This window comes from Sapajus apella, unplaced genomic scaffold (assembly GCF_009761245.1).
Source record: "Sapajus apella isolate SASKATOON/1434 unplaced genomic scaffold, GSC_monkey_1.0 scaffold6, whole genome shotgun sequence".
In the NCBI taxonomy this organism is placed as follows: domain Eukaryota; kingdom Metazoa; phylum Chordata; class Mammalia; order Primates; family Cebidae; genus Sapajus; species Sapajus apella.
Genome location: NW_022436946.1, coordinates 19,452,252 through 19,469,788, shown reverse-complemented (window position 1 = coordinate 19,469,788; position 17,537 = coordinate 19,452,252). Strand labels below are relative to the sequence as shown.

Sequence of the window (17,537 nt, the reverse complement as noted above, 5' to 3'; positions counted from 1 at the left end):
TTGAATTTTACTCTGAAGTTTGTAAGAGCTACAGAAAGATTTCACTCATTGGATGAAGTGGTCAAACTGGATTTAGGAAGATTAATCTGGCAGCTGCAAGAAGGGTGAACAGAAGAGCATCAGATTAGAGACAGAGAGACAACTTTGACTTTGGGGAAGTTAATCTCTCTGAGCCTCAGTTTTAACATCTGTAAAGTGGAAAGTAATAAAAATCTAAATAGTTTGTGCCATAATTAAATGTACATAAAAAGCATCCTATCTGTGAGATTTGGGAAGTACTCAATAAAATGTTTTGTTATAAGCAACCTAGACAAGGTCTGGGAGGAGAGTTGAGATGGGACTGAAGGGTAGCAGGGAAAGAAATTGACTCACTCAAGAAACATTTCTTGAGCAGCTACTTTGCATCAGGCACAGTATTAAACAATGAAATATACTTATGGTCTGGTATATAAATACTTCCTGTGATAGACATGCCTGGTATCCTAGGCAAAAACTACCAACTGCAAAGGAACATGTACATTGCAAATAACATATAATGTTTCAGGAGATTTTCCATGATATAGTTAAAAAAAGAACTCCTCAAAAATTATTCTTTCATTAATAAATTTCTTAATATCATATCTCTGTCAATCTTTTCTTTCAGTGATTTCTTTACAATATTTATCCACACTATCTTACTCTTTTGTGAATGAAAATCAAAGATAAGCACACTCACAATGGAAGAACTTTGACATGCACAACATTTATTTCTTACACTGATTTTGTAGCCAAACAATAAAAGTAAAATGTGCTTTTTAAAGAAAAATTGCTCTCTATTTTATGTAGAAAGTTTAATACTGGTGAGGATCCAAGATGGCCAAATAGGAACAGCTCTGGAGTGCAGTTCCCAGAAAGAACAATGCAGAGGGTGAGTGATCACCAAATTTCCAAATGAGTTTTCAATGCCCACAGACCAGGAGATTCCTGGGCCAAAAACAGCCATGAGTTTTCAGCATGGCTGTTTCAGCTGGTGCCATGGGTTGGCACACAGAAACTCGCACAAATCTGGGCAGCGTTTCAACTGGCATGTGGAAGGCCTGGGAGAGAGAGAAGCCCATTCAACTGAAAGGGAGAGGGCTGAGACAGGAAGCCAGGTGATCTGGCTTGCCAGGTACCACTCCCACAAAACAAGCAATCTGAAACGCTCTGAATTGAGAGTGTCACAGCAAGCGCAGCTGGACACAGGATGGTCCAGCTCAGTGAGGGGAAGGGCATCTTCCAATACCGAGTCAGTCCGCCAATACTGAGGCAGTTCACAAAACAGCTGGGCAGAGCCTGCAGCAGCTCAGCAACACCTCTGCTGGCAGACTGTGACTAGACTACGCTTGCAGGGCACGGCATCTCTGAAAAAAGGCAGCAGCACATCAGGAACTTATAAATAAAGTAGACCTTCCTAGGTCAGAGCACCTGGGAAAAGAGGCAGTTATAAGTTTCGCTGCAGCAGACTTAAAGGTACCTGCCCAGCAGCTCTGCACAGAAAAATGGAGCTCCCAGCCCAGCACTTGAGCTCCTATAAGGGACAGACTGCCTCCTCGAGCAGCTCCCTGATCCCTGTATACCCAAAGAGACACCTCATAAAGGAGAGCTCAGGCCAACATCCGGCAGGTACCCTTCTGGGATGAAGACAACAGAAGAAGAAACCAGCAGCAACTCTTACCATTCTGTGGCCCCCATGGGTGATCCCCACGAAAGCAGGGTCTGGAGTGAACCTCCAGCAGTCCTGCAGCAGAAGGGCCTGATTATTAGAAGGAAAACTAAGAAACAGAAAGAAATAGCTTCAACATCAACAAAAAGGACATCCACTCAAAGACCCCAACCGAAAGTCACCAACTCCAAAGACCACAGGTAGATAAAGCCACTAAGATGGGAAGAACCCCACATAAAAGGATGAAAACACCAAAAACCAGAATGTCTCTCCTCCTCCAAGGGATGGCAACTCCTCACCAGTTAGGGATCAAAGCTGGATGGAGAATGAATCTGATGAATTGACAAGAACAGGCTTCAGAAGGTGGGTAATAAACTTCTCAGAGCTAAAAGAACATGTGCTAACCCAATGCAAAGAAACTAACAATGCTGAAAAAAGGTTAGATGAAATGCTAACTAGAATAAACAGCTTAGAGAAGAATATAAATGACCTGATGGAGGTGGAAAACACAGCATGAGAACTTCGAGAAGCATACACAAGTTTCAATAGCTGAATAGAAGAAAGGATATCAGAGATTGAAGATCAACTCAATGAAATAAAATGAGAAGGTAAGATTAGAGAAAAAAGAGTAAAAAGAAATGAACAAAGCCTTCAAGAAATATGGGATTATGTGAAAAGACCTTATCTACGTTTGATACATGTACCTGAATGTGATGGAGAGAATGAATCCAAGCTGGAAAACACTCTTCAGGATATTATCCAGGCGAACTTCCACAGCCTTGCAAGGCAGGCCACCATTCAAATTCAGGAAATACAGAGAACACCACAAAGATTCCTCAAGAAGAGCAACCCCAAGGCACATAATCATCAGATTCACCAGGGTTGAAATGAAGGAAAAATTGCTAAGGGCAGCCAGAGAGAAAGGTCAGGTTATCCACAAAGGGAAGCCCATCAGACTCACAACAGAACTTTTGGCAGAAACCCTACAAGCCAGAAGAGAGTGGGGGCCAGTATTCAACATCCTTAAAGAAAAGAACTTTCAACCTAGCATTTCATATCCAGGCAAACTAAGCTTCAGAAGCGAAGGATAAATAAAATCCTTTATGGACAAGCAATTGCTAAGAGATTTTGTCACTACCAGGCCTGCCTTAAAAGAGCTCCTGAAAGAAGCACTAAACAAGGAAAGGAACAACCAGTACCAGCAACTCCAAAAAAGTACCAAATGGTAAAGAGCATTGACACAATGAAGAAACTGCTTCAACTAATGAGAAAAACAGCCAGCTAGCATCAAAATGGCAGGATCAAATTGACACTTAAGAATATTAACCTTAAATGTAAATGGGCTAAATGCTCTAATCAAAAGACAGACTGGAGAACTAGATTAAAAATCAAGACCCATCAGTGTGCTGTATTCAGGAAACCCATTTCACATGCAAGGACACACATAGGCTAAAAATAAAGGCAGGGAGGAAGATTTATCAAGCAAATGGAGAGCAAAAAAAAAAGCAGAAGTTGCAATCCTAGTACCTGATAAAATGAACTTTAAACCAACAAAGATCAAAAGAGACAAAGAAGGGCATTACATAATGGTAAAAGGATCAATGCATCAAGAAGAACTAATGATCCTAAATATATACACACCCAATACAGAAGCACCTAGGTATATAAAGCAAGTTCTTCAGACCTACAAAGAGACTTCGACTCCCACACAGTAATAGAGGGAGACTTTAACACTCTGCTGTCAATATTAGGCAGATAAATGAGACAGAAAATTAACAAGGATATCCAGGACTTGAACTCAGATCTGGACCAAGAGGACCAAATAGACATCTACAGAAACCTCCACCCCAAATCCACAGAATCTACATTCTTCTTAGCACTGCATTGCACCTACCCTAAAACTGACCACATAATTGGAAGTAAATCACGCCTCAGCAAATGCAAAAGAATGGAAATCATGACAAACACTCTCTCAGACCACAGGGCAATCACATTAGAACTCAGAATTAAGAAACTAACTCAGAACTGCACAACCTCATGGAAACTGAACAACTGGCTCCTGAATGTCAACTGGATAAACAATGAAATGAAGGCAGAAATAAAGATGTTCTTTGAAACCAACGAGAATGAAGACACAACATACCAAAATCTCTGGGACACATTTAAAGCGCTGTCTAGAGGGAAATTAATAGCAACAAATGATGACATGAGAAGCAAGGAAAAATCTAAAATCAATACCCTATCATCAAAATTGAGAGAGTTAGAGGAGTAAGATCAAAAAACTCAAATCCTAGCAGAAGACAAGAAATAACTAAGACCAGAGCAGAACTGAAGGAGACAGAGACACAAAAAACCCTTCAAAAAAATCGATAAATCCAGGAGCTGGTTTTTTGAAAAGATAAACAAAATAGACAGACCACTAGCCAGATTAATAAAAAAGAAAAGGGAGAAGAATCACATAGATGCAATAAAAAATGATAAAGGGGATATCACCACCAATTCCACAGAAATACAAACTACCATCAGAGATTCCTACAAACAACTCTATGCACATAAACCAGTAAACCAAGATGAAATGCATAAATTCCCGGACACTTGCATCCTCCCAAGACTAAACCAGGAAGAAGTTGAAACCTTGAACAGACCCATAACAAGGGCTAAAGTTGAGTCAGCAATTAATAGCCTACCAACTAAAAAAGTCCAGGTCCAGATGGATTCACAGCTGAATTCTTCCAGATGTACAAAGAGGAGTTGGTACCATTCCTTCTGAAACTATTCCAAACAATACAAAAAGAGGGAATCCTTCCCAAATCATTTTATGAGACCAACATCATCCTGATACCAAAACCTGGCACAGACTCAAGAAGAAAAAAAAACTTCAGGCCGATATCCATGATGAGCATAGATGCAAAAACCTTCAATAAAACACTGGCAAACCGATTACAACAGCACATCAAAAAGTTTATCCATCACAATCAAATAGGCTTCATCCTGGGGATGCAAGTCTGGTTCAACATACACAAGTCCATAAATGTAATCCACCATGTAAACAGAACCAAAGACAAAAATCACATGATTATCTCAATAGATGCAGAGAAGGCCTTTGACAAAATTCAGCAGCACTTTATGCAAAAAACTCTTAATAAACTAGGTATTGAAGGAACATATCTCAAAATAATAAAAGCTATTTATGACAAACCTAAAGCCAATATCATATTGAATGGGAAAAACCTGGAAACATTCCCTTTGAAATCCGGCAGTAGACAAGGATGCCCTCTCTCACCACTCCTATTCAATATAGTATTGGAAGCTCTAGCCAGAGCAATTAGCCAAGAAAAAAAATAAATAAAGGGTATTCAATTAGGAAAGGAGGAAATCAAATTGTCTCTATTTGCAGATGACATGATTGTGTATTTAGAAGGCCCTATCATCTCAGCCCAAAATCTCCTGAAGCTGATAAGCAACTTCATCAAAGTCTCAGGATACAAAATCAATGTGCAGAAATTACAAGCATTCCTATACACCAATAACAGACTAACAGAGAGCCAAATCAAGAATGAACTGCCATTCACAATTGCCGCAAAGAGAATAAAATACCTAGGAATACAGCTAACAAAGGATGTAAAGGACCTCTTCAAGGAGAACTACAAACCACTGATCAAGGAAATAAGAGAGGACACAAACAGATGGAGAAATATTCCATGCTCATGGTTAGGAAGAATCAATATCATGAAAATGGCCATACTGCCCAAAGTAATTTATAGATTCAATGCTATCCCCATCAAGCTACCAATGACCTTCTTCACAGAACTGGAAAAAACCGCCTTAAATTTCATATGGAATCAAAAGAGAGTCTGCATAGCCAAGACAATCCTAAGCAAAAACAACAAAGCTGGAAGTATCATGCTACCTGACTTCAAACTATACTACAAGGCTACAGTAAACAAAAAAGCATGGTACTGGTACCAAAACAGAGCTATAGACCAATGGAACAGAACAGAGGCCTTGGAGGCAGCCCCACAGATCTACAACCACCTGATTTTTGACCAACCAGACAAAAACAAGTAATGGGGAAAGGATTCCCTGTTTAATAAATGGTGTTGGGGAAACTGGCTAGCCATGTGCGGAAAGCAGAAACTGGACCCCTTCCTGACACCTTACACTAAAATTAACTCCAGATGGATTAAAGACTTAAACATAAGGCCTAACATGATAAAAACCCTAGAAGAAAACCTAGGCAATACCATTCAGGACATAGGCATAGGCAATGACTTCATGACTAAAACACAAAAAGCATTGGCAACAAAAGCCAAAATAGACAAATGGGACCTAATCAAACTCCATAGCCACTGTACGGCAAAAGAAACAATCATTAGAGTGAATCGGCAACCAACCGGATGGGAAAAAATTTTTGCAATCCACCCGACAAAGGGCTAATATCCAAAATCTACAAAGAACTAAAACAGATTTACAAGAAAAAAACAAACCCATCCAAAAGTAGGCGAAGGTAACAGACAGACACTTTTCAATAGAGGACATATATGAGGCCAACAAACATGAAAAAATGCTCATCATCACTGGTCATTAGAGAAATGCAAATCAAAACCACATTGAGATACCATCTCATGCCAGTTAAAATGGCAATCATTAAAAAATCTGGAGACAACAGATCCTGGAGAGGATGTGGAGAAATAGGAACACTTTTACACTGTTGGTGGGAGTGTAAACTAGTTCAACCATTGTGAAAGACAGTGTGGCACTTCCTCAATGACATAAAAATAGAAATTCCATTTGACCCAGCAATCCCATTACTGGGTATATGTCCAAAGGATTGTAAATCGTTCTATTATAAAGACACATAAACACGTATGTTCATAGTGGCACTGTTTATAATAGCAAAGATTTGGAACCAACCCAAATGCCCATCAATGATACACTGGACAAAGAAAATGTGACATATATACACCATGGAATACCATGCAGCCATAAAAAATGATGAGTTCATGTCCTTTGTAGGGACATGGATGGATCTGGAAACCATCATTCTCAGCAAACTGACACAAGAACAGAAAATCATACACCGCATGTTCTCACTCATAGGCGGGTGTTGAACAATGAAACACATTGACACAGGGAGGGGAGCATCACACACTGGCATCTGTTGTGGGGGCAAGGGAAGAATAGTTGAGGGGTGAGGAGGTTTGGGAGAGATAACATGGGGAGAATTGCCAGATGTAGGTGATGGGGGGATGGAGGCATTGCTATGTGCGTACTTATGCAACAATCCTGCATGATCTGCACATGTACCCCAGAATCTAAAGTATGATAAAATAAAATAGAAAAGAAAGCTTAATGCATTAATTTTAATCTTTTCCTGATTCATAAAGCATATTTTTATGCCATAGACTTTACACACTTTTATACTATAAAACCAAGCTAAGATAAACAACTAAGTTCCAGAATTGAAGAAAAAGATTTCAAAATGTTATGTAGTGTGACATTATGAAAACATACTTCATGAAAGCTAAGGTTGTATTTGAATGAGATAAAATGGAATAAACATGCCAGGTTACTAAATAAATATATAAATTTTTCCTAAGAATATTTGTGAATTCACAAAAGAACAAAGGTATGTTACCTTTACCAACTTTTTAATGTCAGTTTTCAAATAAGGCAGTTGAATATCCTAAGAAAGTTTTACTTTTTTTGTCCAGAGAGATTTTGTATTTAATTATACTGTAAGAATAAGCCTATCTACCCAAAATATTACCTAATTTCCTCTGGTATTTTAAAGCCATCATTGTTACTAAAATCAATCTATATAGCCTTACAGTTTTCATTCTCCAAATAATTTTCTTCTTGTTCCTCTTCTTCCAATAAAAGAATTCTTTCTATCTAGAGTATATATTTAAAAAAATTGTTTCTAGAGTATATTACTTTTTCCCCAGGGCTGTTATTAGCTCATTTGCCAAAAACTCATAATGCCAAGTCAGTCTATTATTTTTCTAGACCAAGTATAGATCTTTTCTTCAGTAATAAATCACAACACATAACAGGCAATTTCAAATAATTACGTTTATGGAGTATCATTATTTGACATTTCCCAAAGGAGCAACAACTACTAACACGTATGAACTAACAACAAATGTTCATGCATTTTTGAGTGGCTTAAATCAGAACTTTAGACAAACAAAAACTTTTTAAAAAATAATAAGTCCCTTCTTGGAAAAAAAAAAGTGCAACCACTTTAAATCATCAAAAAGAGAATAGAAAGACAAAGAACATCTGAAGATATAATCTGAGATAAAATCCCTTTTCCTCTGTGTAAGTGCCCCTCTTTACAACCTTAATGAAGATCAATTTCATTCTTATTCAAAAAATACTTAAAGAGAAAACATTTTTAATTTTCAGAAATATATTATTCATTTATAGTGTTCCTTACAAAAAGAATTTAGGAACACAAATCAATAATCTCTAGGACTATGTTGTTATTTTGAATTGTAAAATTCACCATTTTTTTCCAGGACTTGGATGCTGTGCTTCCAGTAATGAAATGAAATTCAAGGCAACTGGTTCAGAGAAAGCTGGTTATAAGCATGATATAATGCTAAGAGTTGGCATTACTATTTGAATATGCTGACAGACTTTTTTCTCTTCCATTATCTGGATAAGCCTTCCATTTTACGTGTAGGTTACCATTATTAAAAATAAAGATATCAACCCTTTGTTGGTAGTAGTAATTTGTAGTAGAGAGCTGTGGTCATCTTATTTAACATACCTATTTATAAGTAAAATTTTAAAAGTGGTTATTAAATATGTCACAATTTAAATCCTGGGCTAGTTTCAATTTTTAGATGGAATAGTTTTTAACAAAACTTCACACTACAAGAAAAGTAAGATTCATAAATGTATGAGCCTGTTTGGGAACATTTATTCTTAGCTTCATTGTCTAGAAACAGTTTATATGGAAAAATGTTTAGCCAAGTTTGAATTATAGAATGGTAAGAATATAATTTAGGAAGAAAAAAGCATGTAAAATGTCCACAGATATGCAAAAATAATCCTATTTAGTCAGAAATATCTGCACTGCAGCACCAGTTGTGCTACTAGCTAATCCCTTCCTTCTTTGAAAATGAGAAGGAACAGATATTTCAGTAGGTAAAATAGCACACATACTAAAAGGAGCCTAAATTTGTAGAACAACCTGTTCACTTCCTTAGGATTCTGTCCAGAAAACACAGAGCTGTTTTTAATAACTCTAAAATGTTAGTGTTTAGAAAGCTTCTTTTGAAGGAAAATAACAAAAGAAATGACTACAGCACAGATATATGTATAGGCCTTTTGTTATTTTCCTACAAACTAAGGAAATATATATATTACATAAAAAATACATATGTTACATATGTAAAATGTTACATTAAAAAATACATATATATAAAATATATATACTTAAAGTCAGGATAGAGCAGGGCACATAGGGAATGGAGGATTTTGGTTTTCCAAGAGAAAAATAAAAGATATTAAGGTTTTGTCTTTAAGTTATACCAGGATAACATATTCCAGCAAATGCAATGATGGTCCCCAAAAAGCTATGTCCAAGTACTAATTCCCAGAAACTGTAAATGTAACCTTATTTGGAAAAGAGAGTATTTGCAGATGGAATTATGTTAAGGATTTTTAGATGAAGAAAACATCCTGGATTATCTGGGATAGACTCTAAATTGAGTGACAAGTGCCCTCATAAGAAACGCACAGAAGACAGACACAGAGGAGAAAGCCATATGAAGACTGAGGCAGAGGCTGACGTGATGGGGCCACAAGCCAAGGAAAGCTGACAGCCACCAGAAGCTGGAAGAGCCAAGAAATAGCATCTCCCCTTGGGAAGCAGCACAACTCTGCCAACACCTACCTAGATGTTGGATTTCCAGCCTCCAGGATGGTGACAGAATAAATGTCTGTTGTTTTAAGCCACTCAGTTTGTGGTAATTTATTAGAGTAGCCACAAGAAAAGAAGATAATGTGTATATACTGTATGTGTGTCTGTGTTTATAACACATATATGTATGTATATACTCATGCACTAAGACACTGTTAGTACCCCTTCACACATATCATATCACATGAGATTCCATTAAATGGAGTTGAAATTAATCTCTGGAATATTATGTCTTCAAGTTTAGCTTCTGCTATTTGTTGAATGTAATTGACATGCCACATACAGTGCTATGCCCTCTGGAAACAACAGTAAGTTAGACACCACCTATACTCATGAAGCATCCCAGTGGAATATAGACAAGTGAACAAACATCGGAATACATTAAGATAACTCTTTCTAGGCATGGATGCATGGGACCCCAAAGAGGAACATACAGCTCAGCATAGGAGGGGGAAGGAACAGAGATCACAGTGAGCTTCCCAGAAAAATAAACACCTAAAGTTAGTGAAACCTGAAAGATGAGTTTGCATGGTAGAGCTGGTACAATGGCATGGAGCATGGGTGTTGAAGACACAGGGGAAGAGCAGAGAGGGTTCAGGCTGAGAGGACAAAATATACACGAAAGAAGTTCTGCGAGATAGTAGTGGGTGTGAAGGAGGCAGGAGATGAGACTGGGATGTAGACAGAGAGCAGAGAATGATGAGCCTTGTAAGTCATTCTGAGAAGTTTATACTCTATCATGAGGGGATTGGGAGTCACTGGAGGGTTTTAAGCAGAAGGAAACATAAGGGCATTTTAAAAATTATTAAAATCACTATCTGTGGTGTGAACTTACATCAGGAAAAATTGGAGCCAGAGATACTTTTTATGAGGCAACAGCGGCAGCCCAGGAAAGAGATAAGTATGCTTTGGACTAAAGGAGTGATGCAGGGATGAACAGATAGAATATTTCCATGGAGTGATGAAGGGAGTCTAATAGAAAGGAATTGACACTTGGGTAAGTATGTATATGAGGAATAGAAGAGAGACATCTAGGTTTCTAACTTGAGCAATTGAGGGAATGGTAGCATTATTTCTCAATTCTGGAATGTGGACTGAGGGGCAGATCTTGGGGGAGGATATGATGAGCTCAGAGAAGGTGAGAATGAGAGCCACCCCAGTGGAAGAAGAAAAGCAATTGGATATGTTGGTTTGTAGCTCAAACCAGAGATACCTGGGTTAGAGATAAGGACTCGTAAGTCATCAGCCCATAGAGGATTGTTGAAGCCATAGGAGTAATTGGGAAATCCCAGAAAGAGCAAGAGCAGTAAAAATCAGGAGAGACACAGATGAAACTTGCAGGAATACAATGTAGAGACAGAGAAAGAGGAACCCCAAAGGTGACAGAATGAGTAGCCAAAGAAAGAGGAGGAAAACCAGAAAAGTGTCGTATTACAAAGGCCAGAGCAAAAGCATTTTATGAAAATAGGAGTGTGCAGCTATGTTAAATGCTCCAGAAAGTACTGTAATAACTCAGAATTTTCCAGAGCATTTATTGACAAGTTGATTGGTGGACTTGGTAAGATGTTGCAAACAGAGCAGGGGAGACAAAAGGCCAACTTCAGCAGGTTGAGCCATGGTGGGTGGAAAAGCGAAGTGAGTAGCAAGTGTGGTCAACTCTGGTATGTGATCTCACTGGGAAAGGGGAAAAAAGAGAAAATGGAGAATCTGAACATTTACTTTCTTATTAAGATGGAAGAGGTCTGCGATGCTAATAATCAGAGTCATCTTTTTAAAAAAAATAAATCAATATCCCTGATATTCATATAGACTTTATAATTTTAGAATAATCATGGAAAGGAATCTTAAAGGTAAATTAAATTGCCATCTATTACAGGCATCCTTCTCATAAAGTCCCCATTAGAGAGTCATCCAGAGACTTTCTGTGATAGGGGCTTACTGCTTCATAAGGGCTCTGGTTGTATTACTAGACAGCTGTGTCATTTAAAAAGCACCTTCCTAAAGTGGCACAAGTATGCCTTGCCATGATATAAAGGACCCTTAGTTCCAGTTCTGCCTTCTGGTACCATATGTGAATACAACCATTGTGTGTGCTTAGTTTTTCCAATCTGAGCCCTCCCTACCATCCAGGGTTCTCTGATCTGGGAGAATTCTCGTTTACGAATATCCATTTTAAAGATTAGTGCATCCAACTATATAATTAAAAGCAACATCTTAAATGTCACATTGTCAGTGCTGAATACAGCAGGACTGTCACTGCCTATGATCTGAATTTCCATTAACATAGCATGGGCCCATTGTCAAATAAACAGCTAAAAAAAATAAAAAAGAAAGCTGTATTTTGCCTCTGGTCCTGTCAAGTATGAGTTTAAGTTCACTGACTACCACAAAGAAACACTGAGACGACTTAATGCGGATAGATCCCTCTTGAGGTAGCTGATTGTTATCCTTGCAATGACCTGGTTATCATCTTTTTTATAAATCCAGTAGTCATTCTGGCTTTTTATAGCATCCACTTCTGCTACTAAGAGGTTGACTGTGGCACTCAAATCTTGCTTCAAAGGACTACAGCCTAATCTTGTCTTTGCTACTAGTACCTATGGCCATTGAGTAGATGATCAAGGGGTCACTTACTCTGTCATTAAAATATAATGCACAGGCTGTAAATAGTTTTCAATGTGCTTTTTATTAAGTATTTTATTGCCTTTTTATAGAAATAAAATATAACTTTTCAATACAGCTGCCTCTAAGGATCTAAATGTTAATGCCTTTTGAGTTAAGAGCCATTTTCCCAGGAATGCATCTGATGTAACAGGAAGTGTCATAGTAAATCACACTGAAACTTGAATATTTCTCCTGGATCCCATATCTTTGATCATTTTGATTTTACATTCCTTTATTAGTTCAACAAATAGGTAATGAGTGTCTCCATGTGCTGGGCACTGTGTTGGATACACCAGCTACAGCAGCCAACAAAACCCACAAGATTCCTATCCTTATAGGGCATAGCCCCATGGAGAGATGGCTACTGCCCAAGTCAACACACACACACACACACACACACCCCATTGTATAATATTCAGGGGTCGGGATGTGTGCTGTGACAAATGGGAATAGGGCATTCTGAAAAGTAAAACTAGGGCAGGGCAATGCCTAATTGGAAGAGTCAGAAAAGTGACATCAAGCTGAGAACTAAAGGGTGAGTAGGTGTTTCACTTGTTTTTGTTTATTGTGTTTTCCAGAGAAATGGTTGGGGAACAGCATTTTATGCAGAAAGAACACAAAAACACTCTGAGAGTCCTGAGGCTGTTTTCAACCTTAATTTTTCCCTAAGGCATTACAGACCTCTAAGGCATCTTGGTTTGATCCGTACAAATGTAAGACATAGCTATAAATTAGTGAATAAATTTTGCAGGTGTTAAAAATGGATTCTTTGGCATGCAAATAAACCCAGCCTCCTCAATCATATGTATGACAAGTCAACAATGTCTAGAGGTGTTAGTTCTTTTGAGGATGATAAAAGTACTATATCAATATTTGTTCATCTGCTGGAAACTGGCACAATTTTTTAAGATTCAGGATTATTTTGTCAAACAGCATGAATTGCTCTGACTCATAGGTCCTCTCGAGGTTAGAGTGTGGGAAATCCTTAAACAGAACTGGTGAGCAGTCAAAACTGAGACTAAGTTTCTCACCTGTATTTGCATTAATTTCACTTAAAAGCACTATTTTGTTCCCAATAATACCTGATGATGAACCTCCCGGAGGGGAGTGGAAAGCCCATTTCAGGAGAGATTCACTGATCAGACATTGAATATCTTGAGATCTGTCTTCAAGGCTTATGAATGCTGAATGTGAAATGGTATCACAGTGCTAGGGTAACCCTCTGTCTGGTTTGCCTGGGATTTTTTTGTAGTTTTAGCATGAGAAGCTCTATGTCCCAAGAAACTCCTCTGTCCCAGATAAACTGGGACAGTTGGTCACCAGACTACAATCAGGATTGGCTTCCTGGGAAGCCTGTGTCATTGCAGGCTGCCCAGCTCTTACATGAGTCCCATGCTTGGTTTAATGCTTTACTGTTGCTGTTTTGAAATTTGTAAATGTTTGAATAAGGGGTCCTACATTTTCCCTTCACTGGGCCCTACAATTTATGTAGCTGGTTCTATCTGGAACTAGCATTTATTGAGCTTTTACCTTGTATCAGGCCATGAATGAGTAATCTTATATTATTTCATCTAATACCTAACCCTGAAAGGAAGCTATTAATATACTAACTTTACAGATAAAGAAACTGTGGTTTGAAGATGTTAAGCCATTTAATAAGATAGTTAACTGACAGGAACATAAATTCAAATTAAGAACTGCCTGGCCCCAAGTGCCTCGAGTTTTCTGTTCTGCTGTGCAGAGGCTTAAATAGCACCCTGCAGTGGAGATAGGCACTATCAGGTTCCATCTTAGAAAGTTATTCATTTTGCTGATCCCAGATGGTCAAGTATTGGCAACTTTGTAGAGTTCGAACTGATGATAAACTATGTTAAAAATCGCCACTGCTTTACACATAAGCAATTCTCCCTCCTATCTTAGCCTTTCTACAATTTGTCTTTGACCCGGCAACTGACATTGTTTTTGTTGTTCATTTCTTCCTTTAGATTTCCCTTGAAATGAAGGTGGTATGTTTGCATGGGGCTTGGGGGAAAACAAGATCAGAATTCACAACTGGATTAAAAAAATTAGGCAAATGACAAAGTTAGAAAATGATTTGAGAGGAAGAGCTCCACACCCCCACCACAAAGCTAAGGAGGTAAAATGACCTTCTCTGACTTCTCCCTGGGTCTTCTTGTGTGTTCCGTTCACTCCCATCTCTAATAACAGTTTGGATGCAGAATCAGAATTTTCCATGGGACTTAACTATTGATGCTCTTTGGAAATATTGCCCTTTCCTCAACTACTGTCTTCCTTAGAGCAAGTAATAATTGTCCTTTTCTGAAGGTCCTTGGAGATTGAGAGAATATAGTTCCCACCTTTATTTTCATTTCTCATTTTATCTAGAAGCACCGTTCTATTTTCAGTTATTTCTGAAAGCTAACCCTGCAGTAATTGGGACAACCCATCCCTGTGACTGTTATCACTGTATCTGATTCAGTTCCAAGCAACCACCAAGTCCATGTGTGGTGTTCTTAGAACTGACCATCAAGGCTTCAAGATCTTCAAGAGATAGTCCACAGAGTCTGTAATCACTCACTGTCACGGGAGTTCTTCTACTTGCCTGATCACAGAAATCATCAGGCCCTCCACCTGTGAGTTACATGACCTTCCTGGAGATTTTGGTGCATTAATGATGGGGTGTGGTCCAGAATACAGAGAAGAGAACAAAGGCCCAGGGGGATCTTCTCAGGCAAATGTGAGAAACACTTCTAAAACCTTTTTCTGTATTTTATAGTTTTCACCTATTTTACTCTAAAACTGAAAATAAGAGACTCTCCTTTATTATTATGGTGGACTAGCTTTATAAAAATGCCAAAATACACATAATATATTCTTCACATAAATGACTGAAAGTAACTAGAAACAAGCTGACATTTGGGAGAAAGTAGGTTAATTATTAATTAAAAGAAAAGTTTTCAAGAGAAGAGATTCATATTTAAAAAGTATTCAGAGGTCATGAAGATCCCAGCACTGTGTGACAACTTGGGAAATAAAACATTGTCATTCACATGCATGAATGCATCCTTACACACACACCCTCTACTATATGACATGGGCAACTATGCTGCCTATGACCTAAATCCTACAAGACTGCTATTGGTGATAGTGTCAATAAGATGGAAACTTTCCAAAAAAGAAATATTAGCTGAGACTTTTGCCAAAACTAGGAGGTGGCATTAACCTTTTCATGCCCTTTGTACATAGTCAAATAAAACAAAAGTCATTTTTCATATACCAATTGTAATTGATAATGTTATGTTCTTATTGTATCAAAGGCCATAAAGCCTTTGAACACACACAAAAAATCTTAGTGTTGCTGGGCTTTGCTCCCCAAACTCCTGGGTTTGGGTTTTTTTATGTATATATCTCTATCTATTACTCTAACAAGTGACTGTTGAACAGCTGCCTTCCTCATCCTGCCTATGGGAGCTGATCATGCTCTACCTTCTATGCCAGAAACACTCTGGATGACATAGCCTATGCCTCTAATGAATGGGGAGAAAAAAACCATAGAGGTCAGGAACTATTCTGAAGGTCTCCTGAGGCGGTCTTTGCAATGCCAGTCATTTCCTTTATCAGCACACATTAACAAAAACCTTCTGGTGGGGGCTCTGAGTTGTCTGTATCAAGCAGTAGTTAAGAAAAAGTAAAGTGATTAATAGAAAATGTCTGCTAAAATTAGACTTTTTAACTGCTTCACTGACCTTAGGTGATAGCTTTAAGTAGGTCTCTCTTCTTTACAGACAAGAGAATATGACAGAACAAACCACAGTGATGACAAAATATAGTGATCCAGTGTGACTCTAGGTTTCAGCTTTCAGAGTGAAATGATGTCATTCCAAGAGGGTTTTCATTCTTGATTCTTTATAATCTGCACACTCCTTTACTTGTTCCTTTATCTGTCCTCCCCCCAGGGAAATATTGTGGCTTGGCTGGGATGGAATAAACTCTACTAAAGAAGGTAGAAGCTAAGAGTCTAGTGAGATGCACCTGACCAAACAAAGGATAGGCATCAGCCCATGAGAACAGTGTCTGGAATTGGTTAGTCAAAGGGCAGGTCGGCAGAGATACGAGTCCATAGGTTCCAACTAGAAGGTGTATCTATCGGAAATGTTCAGTAGGAAAGGGATATATAACGCATGGTCAGGGTATGTAATTTATGGATTTTTAAGCAAGAGACAATAGGTGATGATGTTAGAAGACAGGTGGTTGGCACTGGAATTCAGGCACAAGGAATCCAGCATTCATTGGCAGGAAATCCAGATAAGTACAGTCACTAGGCAACAAGGTTGGAACTCTATCTCAAGGCGAGGGATCAGTTACTAGGAAACTGGGGTACCTAAGTTAGAGAGAGATCAGCCTTCTTCACTGAAACATTAGAGATTACATACTCTATCCTCATTTTATGCAGTGTGCTAAGGAAGAAGATGTTTAAACCAAATCCTGGATATGCAAAGAAAATGTCAATCCATAAGGGCTTCTATACAAATATGTGTGTGTGTGTGTGTGTGTGTGTGTGTGTGTGTGTGTGTATTGAGAAGGCAAAACTCAATTCATTGTTTTTCCCTGGTTAGCTAATTACATAAGTCAAAAATTAATTGTTATACTATACATACAAACTTTCAAAGGAGTTAAGAAATACAACTCTTTATTATTGAGCAGCAGCTATTCATTATGAACATTTGTCCTTTAATCTAGTTGGTTGTTATGCCTTATCTGCCATGATACACCACCCAATATCACAGTTTTGCTTTGTGGGATCTATGCTGTCAGTCCTGGTTGTCAAAGCAACATCTCTAGAGATTTATTCCAGCAATCTAAGAAGAAACATGGAAGTCCTGTTTGTAGCACATAATTGAATATTTCAAAGTTCCTTTTGGATTCCCTTTTCATGTTTGCTTGCTGGTCAACTGAAATCCATTTTCAGGTCATAAATACAAAACTAAGAGCAAAAATCAGAGGCAGAGTAAAGGAAAAGGTGTCTACTGTGAATCCATAGAAGTGTTGATTATATATATACCTTATAAAGCAAGGAAACTCAATTTTTACCTTCTACATGGTTTTTAAAAATCCCCTGATTTTGGTCAATGATGTAAAATTCTTTCATATTCTTTAGTTACTAAATATTTCAGGTCTACTACACACACACACACACACACACAATACTTGAAAGAGAACTATTAGTTATAATAAATATCATTACTTTGTGTT

General features: G+C 38.1%; 1 long non-coding RNA gene across 1 annotated transcript; it reads left to right on the top strand.

Moving 5' to 3' along the window:
- Positions 1-12,700: 12,700 nt before the first annotated feature.
- Positions 12,701-15,222, top strand: LOC116549030. Its single transcript, XR_004267677.1, has 3 exons — positions 12,701-12,819; positions 14,270-14,421; positions 14,802-15,222. It is a non-coding gene; the product is annotated as an uncharacterized LOC116549030 (long non-coding RNA).
- The last annotated feature ends 2,315 nt before the right edge of the window (positions 15,223-17,537 follow it).